The sequence below is a fragment of the Malania oleifera genome, chromosome 8 (genome assembly GCF_029873635.1).
Source record: "Malania oleifera isolate guangnan ecotype guangnan chromosome 8, ASM2987363v1, whole genome shotgun sequence".
NCBI lineage: Eukaryota > Viridiplantae > Streptophyta > Magnoliopsida > Santalales > Ximeniaceae > Malania > Malania oleifera.
In genome coordinates this window covers 77290800-77299447 of record NC_080424.1, presented here as the reverse complement: position 1 = coordinate 77299447, position 8648 = coordinate 77290800, and positions in this window count along the sequence as shown.

Below are 8648 nucleotides of genomic sequence, written 5' to 3'. Positions count from 1 at the left end.
GAGACATTTAGGGCTTGTTGGGAGCAATTCAAGGATCTACTACGCACTTGTCCACATCACGGGTTCGACTCATGGAGGTTAGCTGATTATTTTTATAGTGCTCTTACCCCTGATTGCAAGTGTTTTGTCCAGACTATGTCTAATGGAGAGCCCGTCAGCGAGGATCGAGATCAGGTATTATCATTCTTTGATTACTTAGCTGACAATGTCTCACAGTGCCATACACGATACACTCAGGCACCCATGACTGCACACCCTATCAGCACAATTAGTGGTGGTGATGCATATGAACCACCAGAATACCCAAATATTCCTCTGCCTCATTACCAGCTACAACAGATCCCTCAGAGCTGTATGCCATTAGAATTTTTGGAGGATAGCATAACACAGATGGCGAACATGCTCCAACAATTCATGCAAACTCAAGTCGATCATAATAATGAATTGCGGGATACCATTAACGCGATAAGCACACAGTTGGACATCTTAGAAAACGAGGAAACACTCGCAGAACTTCAGCCTAGTTCTCAAGAGTACCAGCAACTGCAACAACAAATACATGATGTTTCTCTTGAGACAGCAGAGGCCACCATCACCTTCAGTAGCGAGAAAGACGATCCCCAATCTGAAATGCTCATCGCCGAGCAAACAGTTGTCCCAGCACTGGAAGTTATGGCTGAAATAGATGAATTCATAGAAAAATCAGAGGAAGCGAACCCAAAAGTGAAACAGTTAGTTGATGAGGATACTGACACTCATACGGAGTACCAACCTGTGGTACCTCATACTCCGAGTTCAGAAATCGTGAAATCGTCAACCTTGCCTGAATCAGATGTTAAGGAGCCTAGTGTGGAGGCAGACTCTTGCTGTGGTATGATGATATGTACACCCAATAAAGATGGTGACCAGACTGGTGAGAGCCTAATTTTCAAAGAACCAGGTAAAACCTTTAATGTTAATGCTTCTAAAGAACTGCAGGTAATTATTCCGATCACTTTCTCTCAACCGTTAGTTCGTAAAGAAGCACATTTCCTAGACACAATGTTGAATAAAGACCCTTTCTTATCCACACACGAGGGTCAACCTGCACACGTATTGTTTGGTATTTTGACATGTATTTATTCATTTGAGGTTGATTTTCGTGCAGGTATGTCGACTGATCGATTGTGGCGGCTTAAATTTAAAGAACCGCGGTGCAATTTATAGACCTGCGGCCACCAGACGAAATTCCTCCAGAGCCTCCGCCAAGACAATTGTGATGTTTTTCTTTTCCTTCTTTTCCTTTTATTTATCTTATTTTATTTTTAGTTAGTTTTCAGGTCTATTTTCTCGTAGTTTGATCTTTGTTTTCCATTATTTCACCACTCAGGTACGCCTTACTTTTCCCGTGCACAGTATTTTCTATTTCCCCTATACTTTCACATTGAGGACAACGTTCCACTTTACTTGGGGGGGGATGAGCATTTGCATGTAACACTGTGCACGTACACGTACCGGGTTTTATATTTAAAAAAAAAAAACAAAAAAAAAATCAAAAAAATCAAAAAATCAAAAAGAGAGAGAAAGAAAGGAGGAGCACTGAGGAATTACATTGCATTATGCCTTGCTTAACACTGACTCATACCTTTCGCATACTTGCATATAACTTATGAATGACACACTTAAGTCAATCATGCATAGTTTTCTCTTTATATGATCTTATGACTCCATGAAGAATCGATTGGTAGTACATTTATGTTAATTTGACTATATAATTTCCTGTATTTACACGGCATCTCACGAGGCTGAATAAACACATTCACGTGATTCATTACACTTAGGGTTTCCTGTGAGCACTGAGAGAACACCCGTGGCGACTATGACACCATGTGAGATATCCTTGAGCTATTTATCGTCCTTTTGAGCATTAATATTAAATCAGAGTTCAAAGAACTCAATTCTATTTTTTTGGATGATTCCTTATACACTAGTCTATTTTTTTTTATTTGCTAGCCTAGAGGTGACACCTAGTGGGGAGATAGAAACCTAGGTCTTGTAGCCTACTCAAAATGTGAAGGCTGAGCCACCCCTAGAGATAGACTTAATTCATGAACTCCTATTCGAGCTCAATTCCCATTGATGGTATGAAGATTACAAAAGAAGTGTTATGATTGTTCTAGTTGATCAAGAAAAGACAGAAAATAAAGAATGAGCAGAGAAAAGAATAAGCAACACACATGCGCATGAAATAAAATGTCAATGCCGGCCCAAATACATATCACAAAAAGTCAAGGACGACACATATTTTCCACGTATGAAGATGCTTCAACCGGTTAATGCCTCAGATGTATTCACGACAAGTTTGTGAGTAAGTTGATCTAGGGTGGTTTCAGCTGGATATGGCGAGTAGGTGAGAAGATGTTAGGGTGAAGGACCCGACACCTCATAGATAGGCTAGATCCCTTCTAGACTAGTCCACTCCATATACTTAGCTTTGTTCCTTTTAATATGTGGGATGTTTGATTGCGACACTCCTCCTCACATATGATGAGTGAACCCATTTTCTTTGAGTGTTTTTGAGGGTATATCAGTTAGGCCGAGTCAAAGCGACCGTTCTGTAGGTGTCCACTGGCGTCCTAGGTGTACTGAGTCACACACATCACACACACCTCGAGTTTACCTATTTATACTCGAACTTATATGATTGCATTAACTCTGAATGTACCTCTGATTAACTTCATGTGAGTATACTGCTCTTAAATGACATATAAATGATGAAACTTGCATGAGTGACGTCCTTTGGAGTCGTGTGCATTGAATATGAACGAGCTTGTGTGAAATTCAGTTATGTTCTTGTATGTGAAATGGTATACTATTGCCGCATGTGCATTGATTTCATGATTATTGGAGTTTGTAGTTGTAGGCACCGCCCTGAAATTCATTCACGTCATTTGCTAGAGACTAGCAAAACGTTAGTTGGGGGATGTGATTACGCGTCAAAACTGCGTAATTGGACGTTTAACTCGGGCTTTACGGTTTATATTTTTAATTAAATGTCCAAATTTGTTCAATATTTTAACAAAGTGCCAAAATTATTATTCTTGAACTTTATTGCACTATTTATGAAGTTTTGGTAATTTTTTGTTGCAGGAAAAATTCCCGGGAATCAAAACCGACACCTGTTTGTATTTTATAAATAACTTTTCCGTCCAAGCTCCGATTGAGACGATTCAAATTTCTGGATAAAGAGGAAAGGATCATATACAACTCTCGTGTTTTGAGTTTTGTGAGATACAGGCTTCAGAAGAACAGAATTTGCGACCAACAGAGAACAAAAAAATACAACAATTCGGGTCAAGTTGGTTGGATCCGGGTCCTAGGGCAGCTTCTTTCCTCCTTTAAATTTCTTTCTTTTCTTCCCCCTATTCGGTAGGCAGCCCCAAGGGCTCTCCTCTGCTCTCTTCTTGCTGTTCTTCTTCTTCTTCTTCTTCTTCTTTGGTTTTTGTTTTTTTTCTCTTTCAATTGCCGTTTTGCCTTTCTCTGCTTCCCTTTCTTTCCTCCCTTGTTTTCTTTAATTTCTTGTAGCCTCTCTTGTTCCCAGTTCCACTCATCCCTGCTCCTCTTCTCTCTCCAATCTCTCATCCGCTTATTCTCACTCTCTCCCTCTCGGTTAATCTTCGTGTCCTTGCAACATCCGGCCAAACAGTGTGCACCAGCTCCGCCGCAGCAACACAGCAGTTCTCTGCTGTCCAAAAACAGCAACACAGCAGTTCTCCTCCTCCACAGCAAACCGCCAGTAGCCAGCAGCAGTCCCTGCTGCCTGCAGGTCCATCTCCACCCCCGACCAGCTGCTGCAACCCGAGTAACACCAGCAGCAACAGTCACAGTAACACAGCAGAAAGCTGCAGAATTGAAGAGCCCTTCTCGGCCAACACTAGCACCACTGAGAGCCACCACCATAGCAGTCTTCCTCAGCCAGAATTCCTTTGTTTCATAGCCAACTCCAGCAACACAGGACTCCTCTCGGCCATGCTCTGTTTTCTCTTACTCTCTCTCTCTTTCTCATCTTCTTCTTCTTCTTCTTCTTCTTGTTTTTATTTATTTATTTACTCTATGTTAATTGTTATTTTGTCTTTACTCATTGGATTTTATTAAAGACTTGTTTTTTTTATTTTTATTTTTTTCCTTTATCATTTAGTTAGATGCTCTTTCAATTATAGTTCTTTTTAGTATTAAAGTTTATTGATTTTATGTGTTTAATTAATGAAGTCCAAGATAAAAATATATATATATATATATATATATAGAAAACTAAAATAAAATACAAAGTTTGTGTTTTTATTTCTTGTGTCATGTTATTGTTTAGGTTGATTGATATTTTAATTTTAATTCGCATTCTTGATTCGTGTTAAAGATTCGATTTTTATTACGCACGTATGTGTGATTGAGTTTCCATAGTGTGTGTTTTAATCCCATGTTCTAGGTTACCATCTCTAATTAGTGCGTGTGTCAATGTTTTCTTAGGTAGATTAGAGTTTCCATTCTAGCGTGTTTTAATTCTTTATTTGTAGTTTCCAGTTTTAATTAGTGCGTGTCCCAATGTTTCTTTAAGTAAACTAGGATTTCTATTCTTGTTTTCTTTTATTTAGTGTATTTTAGTTTAGGACTTTAAATTACATGTCATTTAATTTGTTAAGAATGAAATCAACCAATCTTGAAAATCCCCGAATCTGAACTGAGTTCAGTACCTTTTTAATTTCGATTGGAAGAACGTAAAATCTGAGATTAAAACGCATTCCCTGAGGAGACGATCTAGCCCTTGGGCTTAATATTACACGACGTAACTCCTATACTTGGGATAGCTTCCGAGCTGCTCATTTTTCGAGTGAGTCAGCCAACGTTGGAAGCTATGGAGATTCAGTATCCAATCATGTTGGATCTAGATAGACTCGGTATAGAGTTAATCAAGAGTGATCCTCAGGCATGTATTTCCAGTTTAGTGGTCTAGCGTACTCTGTAGGAAAAGATTAAAGCTGCTCAGAAAGATGATCCAAAATTAGCATAGGTAATGGTCAAAGTATAGAGTGGTGAAGGAGAGGAATTTTGTATTACATATAACGAGGCTTTACGGTTCCATTTTTGATTGTGTATTCCTGTTGATGCTAATATAAGAAAGACCATCCTAGAAGAGGCTCACAAATCTTTGTACACAATTCATCCCAGCAGCACGAAAATGTATAGGGATCTGCGAGAGTATTATTAGTGGAGTGGTATGATGAAGGAGATTTTTGAGTATGTAGCACAGTGTTTGACGTTCCAAAGGGTAAAGGCTAAGAACGAGAGGCCAACAGGTTAATTGCAGCCACTTTTTATCCTAGAGTGGAAATGTGATCATGTATCTATGGATTTGTTTCAGAGCCGCCATCCGCATTGCATGACTAGAATGCAATTTGGGTGATAGTAGATCGTTTGATTAAGACTACCCATTTCCTTCTCATCAAGATCAACTACTCCATTAACAACCTAGTAGAGATTTATATTCAGGAGATAGTCTATTCTCATGGTCTGCCGGTGTCTTTAATATCAGATCGGGACCCGCTTTTCACGTCACAATTTTGGAGAAGCTTGTAGAAAGCTCTAGGGTCTCAGTTATCTTTTAGCATGACATTCCATCCTCAGTCAGATGGGCAGGTTGAGAAGATGATTCAGATATTAGAAGATATGCTTTGAGCATGCATGCTAGACTTTAGGGGTAGTTAGACCCAGTTTATGTTACTGGTGGAGTTTGCGTATAATAACAGTTATCAGGTCAGCATTGACATTGCACCGTTTAAGGCACTCTATGGTAGGAGATGTTGTTCTCCTTTATATTGGGATGAGATGAGTGAGTGGCAAGTTGTGGGGCCAGAGTTAGTACAACAAGCGTATGATAAGGTTCAACTTATCAGGGATAGAATCAATGCAACTCAGAGCCGATAGAAGAGTTATGCCGATAACCACTGTAGGAAATTGGAGTTTGATATCGGCGCTGATGTGTTTTTGGAAATAACTCCGTTAAAAATGAGTTATGAGATTTGGGAAGAAAGGTAAACTTAGCCCTAGGTTCATTGGCTCGTTTGAGATTCTAGAGAAAGTGGGGCCGGTTGGCTACAAGCTAGCTTTACCACCCGTGTTATCCAAGATACACAATGTATTCCATGTCTCCATGTTGAGGAAATACGTCCCTGACCTTTCTCACATAATCAGTTATGGTGAATTAGAGCTCAGTGATTCACTTGTTTATGAGGAGATACCAGTACAGATTTTGGACAAGAAGGAATAAGAATTAGGTAATAAGAAGATTCCTTTAGTGAAAGTCCTATGAAGAAATCATGCAATAGAAGAAGCATCTTGGGAGCTCAAGGAATAGATAAGGTAGAAATATTAACATTTATTCAGTGGGGTTTGGTTATGATCACGAAGGTGTAAGTGGTTGTGTAATGTTTTTTTTTGCAGGTTAGTCAATATATGTAATAGTTTAGTTAGTGAGTAGTATTTTGGTTTTGGGAGAATTTTATTTTATATATATATATATATATATATATATATATATATATATATATATATAATCTCCTAGAACCTTGAATGTAACCACGGTATTCCTCCACCATAAGTGAGGGTAAGTAATAAAATAAGTAGACTGTTTGCCTTTAGGGGATGGTGAATCGTATGTGTAATAACTCAAGAAAATTTCTCATGGCCTCGTCGATGAACACAGGGGATTCATCGATGAGGGTACACAAGGGTCTCATCGACAAGAACATGTTTCGTCACCAAGAAGATACCGAGAGGTTGTTCATAAGCTCAGAATTTCATTGATGAGAAGATGGCATTCGTCAACGAACCTCCTTCTTGGACTCGTTGATGAGATGACGTGGCTCGTCGACGAAGCCCACAGTATAAATAGTGCTAAACTCAATTTTTTTTTTTATGCATAAAACTCAGCGGAATGCTCTCTCTCCTCTCCCTTACGGTTCCTCCTCCCTTTCTCCTCAATTTTGGCCCCATCGACCGCCAGATCGACGATCTGAGGCCACCACGATGCTCCTGGGGAAGTTCTCCCTAAGTCTGTTGGAGCAGATCATCGGTGGGACGAAGTTGGATTTCATCCTAGATTCAGGGTAAGGTCTTTTTGTCAAAGTTTGGCTTTTCAATAGTTATAGGAAATGTAGTACGCAAGGAAATAAGCTCTGTTAGTAGGGTGGGTCTTTTGGGGAGGAGAGTATTTTTGTGTAGCCCTTGTTCAGTTGTATATGAGTATTTTGGGAATGATTTAGTACTTTGGTATTTTATTTAAAATATATGGTTGCGGATTTACTATATTATAGCTTCTCGTTGCTTAGGTTGATGTTTTATTCCATCAGGGGTTATCAGTGCAGTTTAACTTAATACATAAATATATAGAATTTTAGCAGGTCGTTACAGTATATATAGTAAATTTCGAGGACGAAATTTTTAAAAGGAGGGGAGAATGTAGAGACCCAAAGAATTATGATATTTAAATAATAAAAGAAGGAAGTAAAGGAAATTGTATAGGGGGTCACAGCAGGTCCTCATCGTCGAACGCGAAGAGTTCGCTGACGAAGTGGCTTATTGGGATCGTCGACGAGGACACGTGTCTCATCGATGAGAAGATACCAAGTGGCTATTTTCAGTTGTGAATTTAGTCGATGAGGAATAGGTGTTCATTGATGAACTTCCTTCGTGGCCTTGTCAATGAAGTGACGTGGCTCGTCAACGAGTGCAGGTGTATAAATAGCTCAAACTCGGTTTTCAGCGTAGAGTTCTCACGTGGAATTTCCCTCTCTCTCTCTCTCTCTCTCTCTCTCTCTCTCTCTCTCTTGTTCATCCCCTCTCCCTTCTTTTTAAGATTTTGGGTTCATTCTTCGCCGAATCGACGATCCAATGCCACCTTGACACTCCTAGGGAGTTTTCTTTAAGTCTGCTGGAGTGGATCGTTGGTGGGGCTAACTTGGACTCCATCCCAAATTCTGGTTAAGACTTTTTATTAAATATTTGGCTTTCCTACAGTTGTAGAAAATGTTGTAATGGAAGAAATACTGATGTTTTGTTAAAGGAGATGTTGTTTTTAGGGTGTTGAATGGGGAACCCTGCGGGTGTAAGACTAGACATTGTAAGGGCTTTTCAGAAATCAAGTAAGGGGATAAACTAAGTTAGGAATTTATGAAAATGTATTTACTACTTTACAACATTTAGTTTTAGATAAATATGTATATTGTAGAATTATGTTGGAAATAATGTTGTTGATCAGAAATATGGATTTCATGTCTAATATCAGAAACAAGTTTATTATCTCTCTTTTGTGTGGCATGAGTAAAATTTACCATGGAAAATTATGATGATGGAATATTATATTTACAAAATAAGTATGTTTTTACTACTTCTAGGAAAATGTTAAAATGATGCAGAAATTTTTCAAACTGAGAATTTTATATGATATATCGATGTACGGGCCGAGGATTTTATATGATATATTGGCGTACGGGCCGAGGATTTTATATGTTATGTCGGCGTATGGGCCAAGGTTTTTATATTATATATCGGCGTATGGGCCGAGATTTTTATATGACATTTCGGAATACGGGCCGAGGATTTTATATGAAATACCA